The sequence below is a fragment of the Dreissena polymorpha genome, chromosome 11 (genome assembly GCF_020536995.1).
Source record: "Dreissena polymorpha isolate Duluth1 chromosome 11, UMN_Dpol_1.0, whole genome shotgun sequence".
NCBI classification, from domain to species: domain Eukaryota; kingdom Metazoa; phylum Mollusca; class Bivalvia; order Myida; family Dreissenidae; genus Dreissena; species Dreissena polymorpha.
In genome coordinates, this window is record NC_068365.1 from 21,943,461 (window position 1) to 21,963,732 (window position 20,272).

At 38.2% G+C, this 20,272-nt stretch overlaps 1 protein-coding gene across 2 annotated transcripts in view; it reads left to right on the forward strand.

Annotated features, from left to right (window-relative positions):
* The window catches only part of LOC127850293 (sestrin-1-like), a 94,579-nt gene that overhangs the window by 19,107 nt on the left and 55,200 nt on the right, over positions 1 to 20,272 (forward strand). Inside the window, exon 1 of one of the 2 annotated variants that reach the window (XM_052383233.1) lies at positions 19,590 to 19,691. The exons of the other annotated variant lie outside the window; for it this stretch is intronic. The gene's annotated coding sequence lies outside the window, so the exon portion shown is untranslated. Of the gene's footprint in view, positions 1 to 19,589; positions 19,692 to 20,272 lie in introns of those variants that run through there. 2 annotated transcript variants of the gene reach the window in all.

Genomic DNA, 20,272 nt, shown 5'->3' on the forward strand with positions numbered 1-20,272 from the left:
TATTTATGCCCCCCTTCGAAGAAGAGGGGGTATATTGCTTTGCTCATGTCGGTCGGTAGGTCGGTCCGTCGGTCCGTCCACCAGGTGGTTGTCAGACGATAACTCAAGAACGCTTGGGCCTAGGATCATGAAACTTCATAGGTACATTGATCATGACTTGCAGATGACCCCTATTGATTTTGAGGTCACTAGGTCAAAGGTCACGGTGACCCGAAATAGTAAAATGGTTTCCGGATGATAACTCAAGAACGCATATGCCTAGGATCATGAAACTTCATGGGTAGATTGATCATGACTTGCAGATACCCCCTATTGATTTTGAGGTCACTAGTTCAAAGGTCAAGGTCACGGTGACCCGAAATAGTAAAATGGTTTCCGGATGATAACTCAAGAACGCATACGCCTAGGATCATGAAACTTTATGGGTAGATTGATCATGACTCGCAGATGACCCTTATTGATTTTGAGGTCACTAGGTCAAAGGTCAAGGTAACGGTGACCCGAAATAGTAAAATGATTTTCGGATGATAATTCAAGAGCGCATATGCCTAGGATCATGAAACTTTATAGGTAGATTGATCATGACTCGCAGATGACCCCTATTGATTTTCAGGTCACTAGGTCAAAGGTCAAGGTCACAGTGACCCGAAATAGTAAAATGATTTTCGGATGATAACTCAAGAACGCATATGCCTAGGATCATGAAACTTCATAGGTAGATTGATCATGACTCGCAGATGACCCCTATTGATTTTGAGGTCACAAGGTCAAAGGTCAAGGTCACGGTGACCCGAAATAGTAAAATTATTTTCGGATGATAACTCAAGAACGCTTTTGCCTAGGATCATGACACTTCATAGGTACATTGATCGTGACTTGCAGATGACCCCTATTGATTTTCAGGTCACTAGGTCAAAGGTCAAGGTCACAGTGACAAAAATCGTATTCACACAATGGCTGCCAGTACAACGGACAGCCCATATGGGGGGCATGCATGTTTTACAAACAGCCCTTGTTGGTGAATGAGTTACCCATGTGACTTTCAGAACAAAGTTGAGTTTTTTACCTATGTCAAATTTTTAGATAAAAGTGGAAGGATTGGGCATTTGTGCACTAATACTGGACAATATAATTGCTTGAGCTTTTAAAAAAAGTCTAGTTTTCTGACCAGCCTACCATTTCTTGTCATTACTTACTTGTGCCTAAATCTAAATTGCCCGAGTGAAGGAGCAACTGCCTATTTTTTGTCAATTACCTTACGGAGGATGTATATGTAAGACTGGCCAGTCTTTTTTATGCATGCCTATAGAAAGGTGGGTGTCAAATTTCCTATCAAAAGGTCAACTGTCCAAATGAATGACACAAAGTGGTGCTCCTGAAATGAAATACTGGTATCGATATAGGATAGGTGAATACATGTTACTATTTTATATACTTTAAAAGATACGATGCTTTTTTATCAAAGTATAAGCTGCTTTTTAATCAATAAAGCACATGGTGCATGCGAGTTTTGTGACCACCTACTTAAATACGTTATTTGTAATACAGGTACGTCTTTGACTGAAGTGAAACTTTTTGAAAACTACATGTATTAAGATATTAAGAGAAGATACCCGTTGCTTCACCTTCTAATAACATGTAAAATGACAATCAAGGCCTAATTAATGCTGAGTTTAATGAATAAAAAAATGCAGATGAAACTTATTTCTATTTATCACCAAATAACTTGTAAAAATATTCATAATTCTTTTAAAAAATACAAACTATTATGTGATGATCAAATCAATAAAAGAAGCTATCTAAATCTTCAAATATATTAAATAGAATTGTTCAGGGACCAATGGAAATTGTTCAAGGACCTATTCAAACATGTAGGTCGGTGTATTGTTTTTCAGTACCGTAATGGCAGCGCATGCGTCGGTATTCAGGTCGGGTATCCAGGAATTATCCATTTCTGGCATTGTATATAGTGAGGCGTTACCAGCTCATGCTCAGTTATGTAATCCTTTGGGTCTTAAAGGCACCGTCAACTGCACTTGACAAAAAAAGAAAAGTTCTAAAATACCGTATTTGTTTACAATTATTAGTTTATATTGAATAAAATATCAGGACTGGTATGTTACATTACTGGAATAAAGTTCATATTTTCAGTATATAAGTAGATTGATCATTTTATATACAAAATATATACAATTCACTACGCATGCACAATTTGCATTCCTGGGTTAACCACGTGACGATGATGATCAATCTACTTGCATTATTTATAGTTAATTGGTAGTTACATGTACCTGGTACACATACCCAGTAATATTTGAATATACTGAAAATATGAAAACTTAACATATTTTTATGCCCCCTTTCGAAGTAAAGGGGGCATATAGTGATCGGACTATCCGTCTGTCTGTCCGTCCGTCTTTCCGTCACACTTTGCGTTTTGGTTTCGAAAAATGCTCATTACTTCTATGTCCTTGAGATATAACCTTCATATTTGGTATGCATGTGTATATGGACAAGGCCTTTCCATACGCACAAAAAATTTTACCCATGTGACCTTGACCTTGAACTTAGGGTCCGCATTTAGGTTTTGAAATCTGCATTTAGGTTTCGAAAAATGCTCATAACTTCTATGTCCCTTGAGATATAACCTTCATATTTGGTATTCACGTGTATATGGACAAGGCCTTTCCATACGCACAAAAAAAGTTACCCCTGTGACCTTGACCTTGAAGTTAGGGTCCACGTTTAGGTTTCGAAATCTGCAATTAGGTTTCGAAAAAAGCTCATAACTTCTATGTCCCTTGAGATATAACCTTCATATTTGGTATGCATGTGTTTATGGACAAGGCCTTTATTTTTTACCCCTGTGACCTTGAAGTTAGGGTCCGCGTTTAGGTTTCGAAATCTGCGTTTAGGTTTCTAAAAATGCTCATAACTTCTAATAGTCCCTTGAGATATAACCTTCATATTTGGTATGCATGTGTATATGGACAAGGCCTTTCCATAAGCACAAAATTTTTTACCCCTGTGACCTTGACCTTGAACTTAGGGTCCGCATTTAGGTTTCGAAATCTGCGTTTAGGTTTCGAAGAAAGCTCATAACTTCTATCAAGCGTTTATAGGGGGCATAAGTCATGCTATGGTGACAGCTTTTGTTTCAAGTAATATAATATACCAGTCGTTATATTTGAATTAATATAAACTAATAATTGTATAAAAAATACGGTATTTTAGAACTTTTTTTCCGCAAATTGCGGTTGATGGTTCCTTTAACTGAGCATCGTTGGTCGTTTGGCCCTCTTGTTATTTCAAATAATGCAGTGGCTAATGATCAAAGGCAACATGAATATTTGGTTTAACATGTTATGGATTGGGGCTTAATTTCTAGATAAAACACAAAGATTGAATCTTAATGCATTTGGATTGATTCTTGCTGATCTTTCATAACTTATGCAAATATGTTAACATGAACGTGTAGACAACAGTCAGTAATCATTTACTAGGATACAAAATAGAATATCAATACAAAAAATTGTCCACTCCTCTCAAGTCCACCCTCATGAAACTGGCTTTTGATTTGGTATTATTTTTAAACTGTATATCTTCGGGTCAGGTTTCATCGATACTTCATATACAAAATATTTGATGTTGAAATGCATTAAGAACCGGTTTGATACAGGGTAAATGCCAAAAGCACAATTGACTGCTTTTGTCAATGACACAAAGCTATCTGCATTTGATCATGTTTCTAGTTTCTATTAATATCTTTAAAAAGTACAGATTATGTCTTAACCTATTCTTCAATCTAGAGATGCAATTATCATTAGTATATAAGTATGCACAACTAACTTTTTTGTCTTCATAGCCAATGTGGCTATGAAACTTTGAAAATGTCATAGCCAGAGGAAATTTTTCATAGCCAGAGGAAATTTTTCATAGCCAGAAAAAAATTGAATTAATCTAAGTGACATTATCATGAAAGGACAACAACGGTGGTTATAAATAGATTGCAATTTTGGGGGTAAGATTGTAAACAAATCAGTATTCCAGGTTTCAAACTTTTATCTCATCACATCTGACTCTGAGAGTTCTTTACAGTATTTTGAAATGTTATTTTCATTATTTTCGAAGTTTTCACCATCATCATCCTCATAATCATCTCTCTCATCATCGGATAGACTGTCAGTGTCAATAGATCATGCTCCATCGTGAGGTACAACCACATCAGTTGACAACTTGTCAACAGTTGCTGATGCCTTTGGCTTCTTTCTCATGAATTTCGAAGCTATTAATAACACAAATTCAACTGTTTTACTTAATTTATTAAAAACCCTCGCACCTTTATTTCATTTATTGGTGTAGAATGCAAGTTCAGTTTACCAAAAGTATTACAACATTTTTTATCTTCATAACATCTAAGGGAGATCACTAATGATAGAAATAGCCGAGATTTTATCACATTGGCGATTAAGCGATGGGTTAATTTTGCAGACTGGTATATTGCAATCCTAGATTTATACCATAAAAACAGCGTCATCTGAAGGTCATTTTTCATCTTTTTATACCTGTCCCCCATGTACTGAATGTTTATTTGTTATTGTGTTTGTTTTGCGACATTTAATGCAAAATCGCAAATTTGATCATATTTGCAGGATCATGATTTCTAGCAAGGAACATGGAAATCAGCCAATTAACAATTGGCGACAAATGAGGTGATGTGAGTGGCCAAGAAAATACAAAATAATGTACAGTCAAACCTGAATTCAGCGGTCAGTCAAGGGAAATGACCAAAGTGACCGTTGTCCACAGGTGACTGTTGAATTCGGATCACAATTTCAAGATGGTTTGTCAGTTGGTAGTATTGCTACGTCGTTACCCCACCCAGTCGTTTGCATACGGTGTTAAACAAATGCTCATTGCCGTTAACTAAGCATAATAACATAATTTACGTACATTGAAAAATACAGAATAATATCTTATAGACTGATTTAATTTCATATTGTTATTAAACTCAAGCAATGACTTAATCAACACTAGTATTATTGTTTACTCATGCATCTTGATCATTCAATAAATAAAACTTGTCACGTGCCGTTGACGTCACGTCCGCACAAGTCTAAAAAGCGGATTCGCTTTCATACACCGATAGTACGGTGATATTGTACCGTTCTAATAAGAAAAAGACGCAAAAAGTTTGTTAAAATTTATTCGTACGCAAACATCACACAAAAAGCATTTTTTGTCAACAACCTCATACAAAATACAACGCTTCAAACTCACATTTGCATTCGATTCATACTCCTACATAATTTCTCGCTTATGCTTAAGCACACTCTGCACTTGCGTACGTCGAACACAGAGCTCACTTGCTATTACACGCGAACTTTTTCCAGATTCAAACAGTTTCAAACACTTGACTCGCTCCTCTAATGTGAGGAACTTATGTTCACCACTCATTGTTATTCCGTGATTTATTATTCCGATTGCTTTTAAAAGTGATGTGAACGCTAGAAAGCTCTTTTAAAGAATGATCCGAAAATGTTATTTTAAAATTGATACTCAATATTGTAAGTACAATTTACTAATTAGCGGTCATTTAATTAGCGATTATTACTTTAAACGTGTCAAAAACTCTGACATATTTTATGTTGAAGAAACCCCCACAATTATCCCGGGAAAACAAACCTTCTCAACACCTTATTATTTGTTTACTCGCAGCGGGCCGCTTTTATAATATCAAAGGCAATTACGCTATCAAACGCTTTAACCGCAAAATAGACGGACAAATGATGTGCAGTGTTTTTAATTTTGCGACTCCAGACGATTGACGCGTGACTGTTGATTTCAGTTCAAATATGAATTTCGGAGTTGAATATAGTGGCTGTTGGCCGTTATTGACAGGTGGCCGTTAAATTCAGGTGTAATATAGAGGTAAATTCAGGTGGCCGTTAGGTCAGTTTCGACTGTATATGAGCCGCACTCTATGAAAGTTGGCTTAATACATGCGGCCATTGAAATAAAAGGCAGTCCATAAATTCAAGTAAAATGTAACGTAAATACAATTTTCAAGAAATATTTTTTCTAGGTATTTGTTAATATACTCCTTCAATTAAGATGTATTGAGGAATTAACACTTAACTGGTTTTTAACAGTAACTTTTAAATAACAAACCTTAATTATAAATGGATTTCCGCAAATTTATCTCTGTTATAAAAACATTTTTACCAAAATGAAACAAAGCCACAAGAGGTTATATTAAAATCAAATCAAATTGAAGTTTTTTATGTTAATATTTATCCTGATTTATCTCCATCTTTTTTTCTATTTGAAATGTAAGATAATTAATGATTTATTTTCTGTAACAAAGTTTAATGTTTTGTCTGTCTGAATTATTGAAATTGTTGAATCTACTTCTTTTATAAATGATTAAACTGCAGACAAAAAACATTCCAAGCTTATGTGAAGCAAGCATGATGAAATATTCTGAACAAAGAATTCAAGTTGAGAAACTTAGTGCTTTGCCAAGTTTGTGATCACTGTTCTTCAAATTGTTCACACTGTGAAATATTCCTGCAATTTATTTAGAATTTAGAATTTTCGTGGAATTTCATAATCCCGATCAACATCATGGCAAAATTATATGCGGGTCACATTATGCAAAAATGGGTCTTATGTCATACGATGCCAGCGTTGCTCCAGACCAGCCCGTGCATCCGCAGCTATGTTGTTTTCTATAAAGCCCTGAAGGTTTCATGATCTCATTGGGGCTGATCTTGAGGAGACTTAGTCACAATGTTCATTTTGGCAATATCTAGGCGGAGTTTGAATCTGGGTTATGTACATCCAAAGACAAGGTCACCATGCCATATCCTAGAAAAAGCTTGGTACCACTGGAGTGATCACATTTATGACTCGATCTTAATAAAATGTGGTCACACTGCTTATCTTGACCATATCTAGGTCTAGTTGGAATCTGGGTACATGCCTGCAAAACTAGGTCACAAGGTCAAATATTAGGATAACATTTAAAGCAATCTAAAAGCCCCATTTATGACTCAATCTTAATAACATTTGGTCAAAATGTCTATCTTGATGCTATGTTGGCAGAGTTTTAATATGGGTCCTGTGCGTCCTAAAACTAGATAACCAGGTCAAATCTAAGTAAAATTCTTGTAACCACCCAAGAGGCCACATTTGTGACTAGATCTTGATGAATCTTGGTCAAAATGTTTATCTTAACAATATAAATCCCATATTTGAATCTGGGTCGGGTGGAGTGCCAGTGTTTTTCATTTTGGGAATGGGTCTGGGTCCCTTTAAATTGGGAAATATTAAGTACTTTTGTCTAAAATTGGGAATGTTGTTGATTGTATGTTTACAAATACCTTAAAATTAATAATAAAAGAGATTTCAATATAATATTTTCTAAGGTTCAATTTATAGAGCTGGATTTGTAAATTTAATTGACATGTTTAGACTTATTACAAAAATATTATTTTTTGGAAACCTTCAATTCGGAATTTTTAGAATCCATATGGGAAAAATACATACTATTTTCCTTTGGGAATGGGTCTGCCTAGCGGTCCCAAGTTTGAACAACAAAAAACACTGGGTCCTCAACTAGAGCACCAGGTCAAGTATTCCATAATTGCTGTAAAATGAAATTAGGTGACGACTTCATGGCATCACCAACCTCTTGTTAACTTGTACCAGAATCATTTCAAATTTATTTAATAGATCACTGTATAATACTGTACAATTCTGGCCTCTTGTTCACAAATCATTTTTGCAATCAAAACTCGATTTTAACTGACATCGATTTTCATTTTTGTCTATCAACTACAATGGAAATGCATTTTCAATGACACACAAAATTGATTTTCGATTGCAAAAAATGTTTTGTGAACACACAAAAAGGGCCAGATGGCTTCACAATGTAAAAACTACCAGCAAGACATTGTTTAATACTTATATTGTAAGATATCACTTCTGAGCAACTTCTGCAGTTATTGTATGGGAACTTTGCAGTGCCACTACTGGTGTTATATCTGCCATTCATAAGTGGCTGAAATTTCTTTCAGTTGAAAATGTTTGCCCCCAATATGTCACTTTGTACAATCTGCAGAAAATATTGTCTGTTAGGTAATAAGCCATTGCATAAGAAAAAAATTCCCATGAAAAAGCAGCAATGCAATTGAGGGATATGATAATTGTTTAAAGTTTGCTTTGTTTTTTTCACAAAACTGGAAATGGGCACCATTTAAGGTATTCTTTGTTGCCAAAATGTGGTGATAATTGGATGAAATTGCATTGATAATTTGAGTAATTACATGTGCATGTACTGATGTGTTGGCATTTTGGTAGAGAACACAGTAAAGTCCATCTTGTTTTAAGAGACCACAAAAGGGAGTAACAAAAAAAGGTATCTTAATAAAATGGTCTTCAAATATAAAAAAACATTCTGGAAAAAAGTAAATTCATCATTAGTATCAAATTCATATACCGCTTCTGTGTCTTACGACTATAGTGTGCAACGTTTAAATTATATGAAATAATCCAGATGTTAGTGTATTTAAACATATTATTAGTGACATTGCATTTTTATAACTATTAATAATCCAACCAAACACTGTTGCTGTTTTTGACGAAAAATGTGTTTTGAGAATTTTGTAAACAAAAACTTTTGCCATTTTTGGGAAAAATTGAATATTTGGACATAAAAATACTCAAATTAGCGTTGCTGGTCGTGTTAGGCAAAAGTCGCTTAATACAATGTCAAAATAGAGTGAAAATGCTCGGGGTGGTGGGGGGGAATTCAAAGTGGTCACATAAGACAAAGGTCGCTTAATTCAAGTGGTCACATCCACAAGATTAACTGTATTAGTATTTTGGAAATTTTAGTCGAAACACATCTTGTATTGTATTACTTGATACACAACAATTATCATGTCACAGTTTAATAGTACACATAATACAATTGTAATTTTGCCAGCCTATAGCAGGCAAAGAAACACATTTAGTTTCAAGGGTTAAGAAACAGTAAATCAGTTGGGTGTCACAGGCCTGAGTGATGTGTCAGCAATTTTGCTGTCCATTTACCAGGTTGATGGATTGTAGGTCACAGATTGGAGAATGGATTGGGCTGTCAAGTTAAATTGGAAATTTATGTTATACTCTCTCCCCTTTAGATGTGTAGGTGATGATATTCATACTTGGAGCTCCAATAAACTATTCACCCAACAGTCTGAGCTATACTAAAGCCATCCAATCATCTGGGTAATGCTCTGGTGAAGGTAAACATCCAACATCAAATTTTTGTGTTTTTTTTTATATTTTTTTTTTGGTTTTTAAACTTCGCACTCAACTGAAAAGTTGCAGCTATTTTACTAAACTGTAAAACATCATTGTAAGAATTATAATCTAGTTGTATTCTGTACAAGTATGTAGCCTCTACCGGGTCTTGAATCTGATTGGTTAACTTTTCTAAACAAAGATTGCATGTGCTAACCAATTGATGTGACAATGGTTTAAGTCACATAGTTAACAGAACGATAATTACTTCCACCTTACTACTTTTGTAGTAAAGGTCCTTCTTTTACAGGTAATCATCTTTGAAACCTAAGGCCCTATCAGTCTGTGAATAATATGTCCTGTCATTCTGTGAAGCCTAAGGCCGTGTCAGTCTGTCAGTCGTATGTCGTGTCATACCGTGAAACCTAAGGCTCTAGCTGTCTGTGAATCATAAGAAATGTCAGTTTTTAGCTCACCTGAGCACAACGTGCTCATGGTGAGCTATTGTAATCGCCTTTTGTCCGTCGTGTGTTGTGCGTCGTCAACATTTACCTTGTTAACACTCGAGAGGCCACATTTATTGTCCAATCTTCATGAAACTTACTCAGAGCATGTGTCCCAATAATATCTTGGACGAGTTCGAAAATGGTTCCGGTTGATTGAAAAACATGGCCACCAGGGGGCGTGGCAGTTTGCTATAGTAAAACCTTGTTAACACTCTAGAAGTCACATTTATTGTCCGATCTTCATGAAACTTTGTCAGAACATGTGTCCCAATAATATCTTGAACGAGTTCGAAAATGGTTTCGGTTGGTTGAAAAACATGGCCGCCAGGGGGCGTGGCAGTTTTCCTTATATGGCTATAGTAAAACCTTGTTAACATTCTAGAAGTCACATTTTTAGTCCAATCTTCATGAAACTTTGTCAGAACATGTGTGCCAATAATATCTTGGACGAGTTCTAAAATGGTTCCGGTTGGTTGAAAAACATGGCCACCAGGGGCCGTGGCAGTTTTCCTTATTTGGCTATAGTAAAACCTTGTTAACTTTCTAGAAGTCACATTTTTAGTCAAATCTTCATGAAACTTGGTCAAAACATGTGTCCCAATAATATCTTGGATGAGTTCGAAAATGGTTCCAGTTGAATGAAAAACATGGCCACCATGGGGCGGGGCAGTTTTCCTTATATGGCTTTACTGTATGGTAAAACCTTGTTAACACTCTAGAAGTCACATTTGTGGTCCAATGCTCATGAAACTTAATCAGAATATTTGAACTAATAATATCTGGCCTAAGTTCAAAAATGGTTAAGATTAGTTAAAAAACATGGCCGCAAGGGGGCGTGGCATTTTTCCTTAAATGGTTATTTACTACAAAACCTTGTTAACACTCTAGAAGTCACATTTATTATCCAATCTTTATGAAACTTGATCTGAACATTTGTTCTAACAATAGCTTGAGTGAGTTTGAAAATGGTTATGGTTTGTTGAAAAACATTGCCGCCAGGGGGGGGGGGGGCAGTTGTCCTTATATAGCTTTAGTGAAAACTTGTTGACACTATATTAGCAAATTTATTGGCCAATCTTCATGAAACTTGGTCAGAACATTTGTCCCAATGAAATTTTGCCAGAGATTGAAGCTGGGTCATATGAGCTCAAAAACTAGGTCACAAGGTCAAGTATAAAAAAACATGTTAAAAGTCACTTTTTTGGTCCAAAATAATCTTCATGAATCAGCTTGCATTTTTTTTCAGAATAGTCTAGTTCCTTTGGCTTTCAGGTGAGCGCCTTAGGGCCTGATGGCCCTCTTGTTTTATCCTAAGGTCCTGTCTTTCTGCAAATCCTAATTTCCTGTCAGTATGTGAATGATAGGGTCCTGTCAATCTGTGCAAATTAAGGCCCCCAAGTCAGTCTGTGAATTATTAGGACCTGTCAGTGTGTGAATCTTGAAGCCCCGCGAGTCTATGAATCCTTAAGCCCTGTCAGCCAGTAAATCCTAAGTTCCTGTCAGCCAGTGAATCCAAAGGTCCTGTCAGCCAGTGAATCCTAAGCTCCTGTCAATCTATGAATACTAAGGTCCTGTCAGTCTATGAATACTAAGGTCCTGTCAGCCAGTGAATACTAAAGTCCTGTCAGCCAGTGAATCCTAAGGTCCTGTCAGCTAGTGAATCCTTAGGTCCTGTCAGCCAGTGAATCCTAAGGTCCTGTCAGCCAGTGAATCCTAAGTTCCTGTCGGCCAGTGAATCCTAAGGTCCTGTCAGCAAGTGAATCCTAAGGTCCTGTCAGCCAGTGAATCCTAAGGTCCTGTCAGCCAGTGAATCCTAAGTTCCTGTCAGCCAGTGAATCTTAAGGTCCTGTCAGCCAGTGAATCCTAAGTTCCTGTCAGTATATGAATCCTAAGGCCTTGTCAGTCTATGAATCCTAAGGCCCTGTTAGTTTATGAATCCTAAGGCCCTGTCAGTTTATGAATCCTAAGGTCCTGTCAGCCAGTAAATCCTTAGGTCCTGTCAGCCAGTGAATCCTAAGGTCCTGTCAGCCAGTGAATCCTAAGGCCCTGTCAGTCTATGAATCCTAAGGCCCTGTCAGTCTATGAATCCTAAAGCCATGCCAGTCTATGAATCCTAAAGCCCTGTCAGTCTATGAATCCTAAGGTCCTGTCAGCCAGTGAATCCTAAGGTCCTGTCAGCCACTGAATCCTAAGGCCCTGTAAGTATATGAATCTTAAGGCCCTGTCAGTCTATGAATCCTAGGTTCCTGTCAGCCAGTGAATCCTAAGGTTCTGTCAGCCAGTGAATCATAAGGCCCTGCCAGTATATGAATCCTAAGGCCCTGTCAGCATATAAATCCTAAAGCCCTGTCAGTCTATGAATCCTATGGTCCTGTCAGCCAGTGAATCCTAAGGTCCTGTCAGCCAGTGAATCCTAAGGCCCTGTCAGTATATGACTCCTAAGGCCCTGTCAGTCTATGAATCATAAAGCCCTGTCAGTCTATGAATCCTAAGGTCCTGTCAGCCAGTGAATCCTAAGGCCCTGTCAGTATATGAATCCTAAGGCCCTGTCAGCAAGTGAATCCTAAGGCCCTGTCAGTTTATGAATCCTAAGGTCCTGTCAGTCTTTGAATCCTAAGGTCCTGTCAGCCAGTGAATCTTAAGGTCCTGCCAGTCTATGAATCCTAAAGCCCTGTCAGTCCATGAATCCTTAGGCCCTGTCAGTCTATGAATCATAAAGCCATGTCAGTCTATGAATCCGTAAAGGCCCTGCCAGTCTATGAATCATAGGGTCCTGTCAGCCTGTGAATCCTAAGGTCCTGTCAGCCAGTGAATCCTAAGGTCCTGCCAATTGAATCATAAAGCCATGTCAGTCTGTAAATCCTAAAGCCCTGTCAGGTTGTGAATTCTAAGGCGCAATTCAGTCTTTAAATCCTGAGATTCTGTTAGTATGGAATCCTAAAGCCCTGCAAGTCTATGAATCCTTAGAGGCCCTTTCAGTCTGTAAATCTTTATGCCCTGCCAGTTTATGAATCATAAAGCCCTGTCAGTCTGTGAATCCTAAGACCCTGTCATTCTATGAATTCTATGACCCTGTCAGTTTGTGAATTCTAAGGTCCTGTCAGTCAATGAATCCTAAGGCCCTGACAGTCAGTGAATCGTAAGGCCCTGACAGTCTGTGAATATTAAGACTGTATCATGTATCCTATGATCCTGTCAGTCTGTCAGAAATCAAAGGCCATGTAAGTCTGTTAATTCTAAAGCCCTGTCAGTCTGTAAATCATAAGGTCATGACAGTCTGTTCATTTTTAAGCCATGTCAGTCTGTAAATCCTAAAGCCCTGCCAGTATATGAATCCAAAGGTACTGAGAGTCTGTGAATCAAAGTTATTGTTAGTCTGTGAATCTTAAAGCCCTGCAAGTCTATGAACCTAAGGCCCTGTCAGTCTGTGAATCTTGATGCCCCACTTGTCTAAAGGTTCTGTCAGTCTGTGAATCCTAAAGCCCTGTCAGTCTATGAATCCAAAGGTCCTGTCAGTCAGTGAATCATAAGGCCCTGCCAGTCTATGAATCCTGAGGTCCTGTCAGCCAGTGTATCCTAAGGCCCTGCCAGTCTATGATTACTAAGGCCCTGCCAGTCTATGAATCTTAAGGCCATGTCAGTCTGTGAATCATAGGGTCCTGTCAGTCTATAAATCCTAAAGCCATGTCAGTCTGTGTATCCTAAGGCCCTGCTGGTCTGTGAATCCTAAGTTCCTGTCAGTTTGTGAATACAAATTTCCTGTCAGTTTGTGATTCCTAAAGCCCAGCCAGACTGTGAATCCTAAGGCCCTGCCAGTCTGTGAATCCTAAGGCCCTGTCTGTCTTTGTTTCCTAAGTTCCTGTAAGTTTGTGAATCCTAAGGTCCTGCCAGTCTGTGAATCCCAAGGGCCTGTCAGGCTATGAATCCTAAGGCCCTGTCAGCCAGTGAATCCTAAGGCCCTGTCAGCCAGTGAATCCTAAGGTCCTGTCAGTCTTTGTATCCTAAGGCTATATCAGTCTTTGAATCATAAGGCCTGTCAGTCTTTGAATCCGATTGCCCTGTCAGTCTTTGAATCCTATGGCTCTGCGGGTTTGTGAATCATAAGGCCTTGCCAGCCTATAAATCCTAAGGCCCTGTCAGTCTATGAATACTAAGGCCCTGCCAGTCTATGAATCATAGGGCCCTGCCAGTCAGTGAATCTGAAGGCCCTGCCAGTCTATGAATCCTAAGGCCCTGCCAGTCTATGAATCATAAGGCCCTGCCAGTCTATGAATCATAAGGCCCTGCCAGTCTATGAATCATAAGGCCCTGTCAGTCATTGACTCATAAGGCTCTGCCAGTCTATGAATCATAAGGCCTTGCCAGTATATGAATCCTAAGGCCCTGTCAGTATATGAATCTAAAGGCCATGTCAGTCTGTGAATCCTAAGGTCCTGCCAGTCTATGAATCCTAAGTCCCTGCCAGTCTGTGAATCCTAAGGCTATATCAGTTTGTGAATCCTAAGGCCCTGCCAGTCTGAATCCTAAGGCACTGCCAGTCTGAATCCTAAGGCTGTGCCAGTCTGAATCTTAAGGCACTGCCAGTCTGAATCCTAAGGCACTGCCAGTCTGAATCCTAAGGCACTGCCAGTCTGAATCCTAAGGCACTGCCAGTCTGAATCCTAAGGTCCTGTCAGTCTGAATCCTAAGGCACTGCCAGTCTGAATCCTAAGGTCCTGTCAGTCTGAATCCTAAGGCACTGCCAGTCTGAATCTTAAGGCACTGCCAGTCTGAATCCTAAGGCACTGCCAGTCTGAATCCTAAGGCTATATCAGTTTGTGAATCCTAAGGCCCTGCCAGTCTGAATCCTAAGGCTGTGCCAGTCTGAATCTTAAGGCACTGCCAGTCTGAATCCTAAGGCACTGCCAGTCTGAATCCTAAGGTCCTGTCAGTCTGAATCCTAAGGCCCTGTCAGTTTATGATTCCTAAGGCCCTGTCAGTCTATGAATCCTAAAGCCCTGCCAGTCTGTGAAACCTAAGGTCCTGTCAGTCTATGAATCCTAAGGCCCTGCCAGTAGTGTTTTTCCCAGGAGGGCAAAGGGGCATGGCGCATTACTTTCAAAAAGGGCATTTTAGTGTGCAGTTTAGGCAAAAAAGGGCAAAAACGTTCCCTGAATACCTGAATTACGGGGAAACGTGTAAATGCATCAGAAGCAGTTGTGGAAAATATAACATACAGTCGAAACTGACCTAACGGCCACCTGAATTTACCGGTCACCTGCAGACAACGGTCAGTCTGGAATCCCCCCGACGAAAAACACTCTATATTACACTTGAATTCAACGGCCACCTGTCCATAACGGCCAACGGCCACTGCATAAATCCACTCCGAAATTCATGTTTGACCTGAAATCAACGGTCACGCGTCAGTTGTCTCGAGTCGCGAAAATTAAAAACACAGCACATCATGTGTCCGTCTATTTTGCGGTAAAAGCGTCTGATAGCGGTAATTGTCTTTGATATTATAAAAGCGGCCCGCTGCGAGAAAACAAACAATTTGTGCATCCATGACCGGTATGTAAAATTGTTTCACCATTATTATTGAATTTTCATTTTGATTGCTTTAAAAGACCAATTGTCTGCAACTCATTTTGCTACCAGTTGTTTATTAAAAATATATTTTATATTCGTTATTTTACATGACTAACCCACTCCTCTAAGCCGAAATGATCCGTAAAACAAAATTGTGTCTTTGTGCCGTATGAACGAATCTGCACTAAAACTAAATTTAGGTTCACATCGTACATGCATGATCATTTTTTTAACGAAAAGACGGTTGATATTCAAATGCATTTTTTTCTCTCTCCGGGATAGTGTTTTAGTATGTTGATGCTGAATTAACAAATATAAGTGCACATTGTATATGTAGTGAAAATACCAAAAATAAACAACGGTTGCGATAGCCAGCTATAAACTGTTAGATGCCCATAATATCACTTTAAACAGGTGACATTAACAATAACAATGTGTATTAATAGCAATTGTCGTCTGCATGCATAACGCATTAGCGCGTGACAAAGTCAATTGATCTGTATCGCTGATTAAGTGTTAAAACAACATTAAGCTGGCGAGTGTTTTGATACGAAAGCGATAAGAGGACTAGTGATCAGCTTCAATGGCAAAACATGGACTGATTTGCAACATTTAAAGCGTCTGAAAGCGGTAATCGTCTATGATATTATAAAAGCGGCCCGCTGCGAGTAAACAAATTATAAGGTGTTGAGAAGCTTTCTTTTCCGGGGATAATTGTGGGTGTATCTTCTAAAGAAAATTTATCAGAGTTTATGACTTGTTGAAAGTAATTATCGCTAAATTAAATGACCGCTATTTCTTTGAATTAGAACGGTACAATTACACCATACTATCGGTTTATGACACCGAATCCGCCTTTTAGACTTTTACGGACGTGACGTCAACGGAACGTGACAAGCTTTATTTACTGAATGAATGAGATGCATGAGAAAACAATTATACCAGCGTTGATAAATTCATTGTTTAATTTAACATTATGAAATTAAATCAGTCTAAAAGATTTTATTCTCTATTATTCAATGTACACGCGTAAGTTAATGCTGTTATTATGCTTTGTTAATGCAATGAGCATTTGTTTTACACTGTATGCAAACGACTGGGTGGGGTAACGACGTAGTAATACTACCAACTGACCAACCTTCTTAAAATTGTGATCCGAATTCAACGGTCACCTGTGCACAACGGTCACTTTGATCATTTCCCTTGACTGACCGCTGAATTCAGGTTTGACTGTATAAACAAGCACATTTAATGGTAATAGATGTATTTAACTTACTATGATTTATATTAATATATTTACCTTGCAATGTAAATTTAAGTTCCATGCTGTTTCAATAAACTGTACAGCACGACAAACATAATAAAGCAATATATGCATATGAATCTGATTATACACAGATCCACTAACATATAAATGAAACCATGTTTGTCTTATCCCATTTTCTAACAATAATCTTGACAGATGTTTAAAATAAATTGCGAGTAAATTGATCGCTAACAATATGCAAACACTCGTTTCCGTGACATACATCCACCGAGTAGATTACAAATAAATAAATAATGTTGTTGCTAAACATTTTATGCATCGTTGATTATCACAGACATTTCATTAATTCCTTCTTAATGTATAATCTCCATCGTTAATTCGATCGTTTACGACGTTATTTGCCATTTTTGCCGAGTCACAATTTAATTCTGTATAGTCCGCCATGTTGATAAAATGTCAAATGATGTAAGCGACAGGTGCGCATAGCAACGTTTAATCGTATACGCGATTCGCATTTTGTTACAAATAAATTAGTATATGTTTCAGTAATTATTTCAATAATTAGATCTAAATATCTTAAAGACGAAAAACGATAAAGAATAAATTTGTTTGTGATTTTAAATGTAATTATGCGTAAAAATATATGTTTTGATATAACTGAATAATGCATGCAATGCACGATTGCCACGAGAATAACATCGAGTTTTTCATCAAAAGTCTCCGAAGTAATGATTTTATCGTGGAGGAGTACACATTGCCGACCGAAAAGTGCGCTTGGTATAACATAGCCTCCGGCATTATCGATTGATACTGACACGGGGTTATTCACGCATGAATAATTCACAGCTTTGGAGCAGTCAGTAAGACCTACCTAAATCGAGCACTGTAATAGATTAAATCTGCTCAATTAATATAGTCGATTAGACGTTGGCCTCTCTCTAGTAAATCAAGCACAGTCGGAGCGTCACAGACAATCAAGGACGCTGATTTTGCGGACCAAGTTAGGTCATAAGGCAATAAAGATGTTATCGATAAGGGCGCGTGGCTAAATTTGCCTTTGAAAAGGGCAGAGTGGGTATCCGTGAGGGCGGCGTGGCTTTTCGCCACGCTAAAATGGCCTGGGAAAAACACTACTGCCAGTCTGTGAAACCTAAGGTCCTGCCAGTCTGTGAATCCTAATGCTGTGCCAGTCTATGAATCCTAAGGCCCTGCCAGTCTATGAATCCTAAGGCCCTGCCAGTCTATGATTCGGAAGGCCCTGCCAGTCTATGATTCCTAAGGCCCTGCCAGTCTGTGAAACCTAAGGTCCTGCCAGTCTATGAATCCTAAGTACCTGCCAGTCTGTGAAACCTAAGGTCCTGACAGTCTGTAAATACTAAGGCCCTGCCAGTCTGTGAATCCTAAGGCCCTGCCTGTTTGTGAATCTTAAGGTCCTGTCAGTCTATGAATCCTAAGTACATGCCAGTCTGTGAAACCTAAGGTCCTGCCAGTCTATGAATCCTAAGGCCCTGTCAGTCTGTGAATCCTAAGGCCCTGCCAGTCTATGAATCCTAAGGCCATGCCAGTCTGTGAATCCTAAGGCCCTGCCAGTCTATGAATCATAAGGCCATGCCAGTCTGTGAATCCTAAGGCCCTGCCAGTCTGTGAATCCTAAGGCCATGTCAGTCTATGAATCCTTAGGCCCTGCCAGTCTGTGAATGCTAAGGCCCTGCCAGTTTGTGAATCCTAAGGCCCTGCCAGTCTGTGAATCCTAAGGTCCTGCAAGTTTGTGAATCCTAAGGCCCTGCCAGTCTGTGAATCCTAAGGCCCTGCCAGTTTATGAATCCTAAGTTCCTGCCAGTTTGTGAATCATAAGGCCCTGCCAGTCTGTGAATCCTAAGGCCCTGCCAGTTTGTTAATCATAGGATAAGGCCCTGCCAGTCTGTGAATCCTAAGGCCCTGCCAGTCTGTGAATCCTAAGGACTTGTCAGTGTTTCAATGAATCGTTAGGCCCTGTCAGTCTGTGAATCGTTAGGCACTGTCAGTCTGTGAATCATAAGGTCCTGTCAGTCTGTGAATCATAAGGTCCTGTCAGTAAGATTATGTTGGACAATTTCAATAATAGAATATTCTGTAACTCTCACATTTCGATTGAATGTAAGTACTTGTTTATGGTAAGCTAATGCAGAACTTTTATTTCACTAAATGTCAAACATATATTTAAATACAAAATGTAAATACAGCAAAAAATTATAATTGCTAACAGACACAAAACTATTTTAAATCATACATTTGTCATGTTCTGGATAATTTATTTGCAGTTGGTTATAGGTCATTCACCTTAGCTGACGGCACACACAAATAATTGAGCCACAAAATTAGTTGACCGAATTCTCCCCCAAATTACACCAATAACTTGTAACCTTTAATTATTTGCAGTTCAAGTTTTAAAGACCTTTATGTGAAATGATTTGACTTTAGAGGCCTTTAATCAGTCAGTATCAGTTACCTTGAAATCAATATTACCAGCCCAGTTAAGTATGGCATTTTAGGTTTTATTTACTCTTGAAAGGTGAATTATCCTCATTAGCATACTGTCCTGCCATCTGTTTGTCCACTATGCCCAATGTAGGATTTAGTTGAAAAGTAAAATGATCTTTGTTCAGGTAGGCTGCCAAACAATAACTTGTAAAACCCCTGCCACCTTTACAACAAATGATACCATTGTCTGCGAGGTACCAAGATGATAGGTTGCTGACCTGAGACCCAAGGGATCTGAACTGTTTGGAGCGGCTTATTGATGTGTCCATAATAATTCTAGAAATATAATTTTCATTGAGATTTGATCAAGCTGATACAAGTTATGATATCCACTTTTCTATACTCTCCTGTCATAGATAAACTACTTGAAAATCGTTCAACTAGATGTGTAGGTGGCTAGTTGCCAAAACCATGTAAGGAGGTTAAAATGGATATTATTATTAATCTTATTTCCAATTGTAAAGCCTGTTCTGTATAATTTAATATTCTTTACCTTACTTGATAATGTGACTACATTTGACTATACGACCACTCAGGTATTGTGTTCATTATGCTTCTGTTATTAATTCAACAGAATATAATCAACCCGAAAGTAATTGAAACCATGATAATGTAAATGGTTGGATGTCTGTAGTATTTTCTGCACAATTTGCTATCATAAATGAGCGGCACTCTGTTAAAAGGGGTTGTAATGCATGTACTTAAAAATGTCCTCCCAGATTAGCCTGTGCTTTCCAGTTAAACTAGATTTTTTTTTAAAGAGACTTTCTTTAAAAGATAAATATCATAAAAGCGAAAGTGTTGTCCCTAATTAGCCTGTGCAGACTGCACCGGCTTATCTGGGACAACACTTTACGCACATGCATGAAACCCCCATTATTAGACTGAGGCTCAAACTGCTGCTGTAATTATGTCCATCCTTTTTTCCGAGGATTCATTTGATAGTTAAGGGATAGCCGATATACAGACATATTTTATTGAAGTGTTTGAATAGAATGCTTGTTGCAGCCTATAATTTCCCCAGAGTATGCACAGTGTGCTATAATAATACAGATCCATTTTTTTCCAATTTAAGTATGTAGGAAACATTAGTATTTCACTGAAATACTTTAATGGG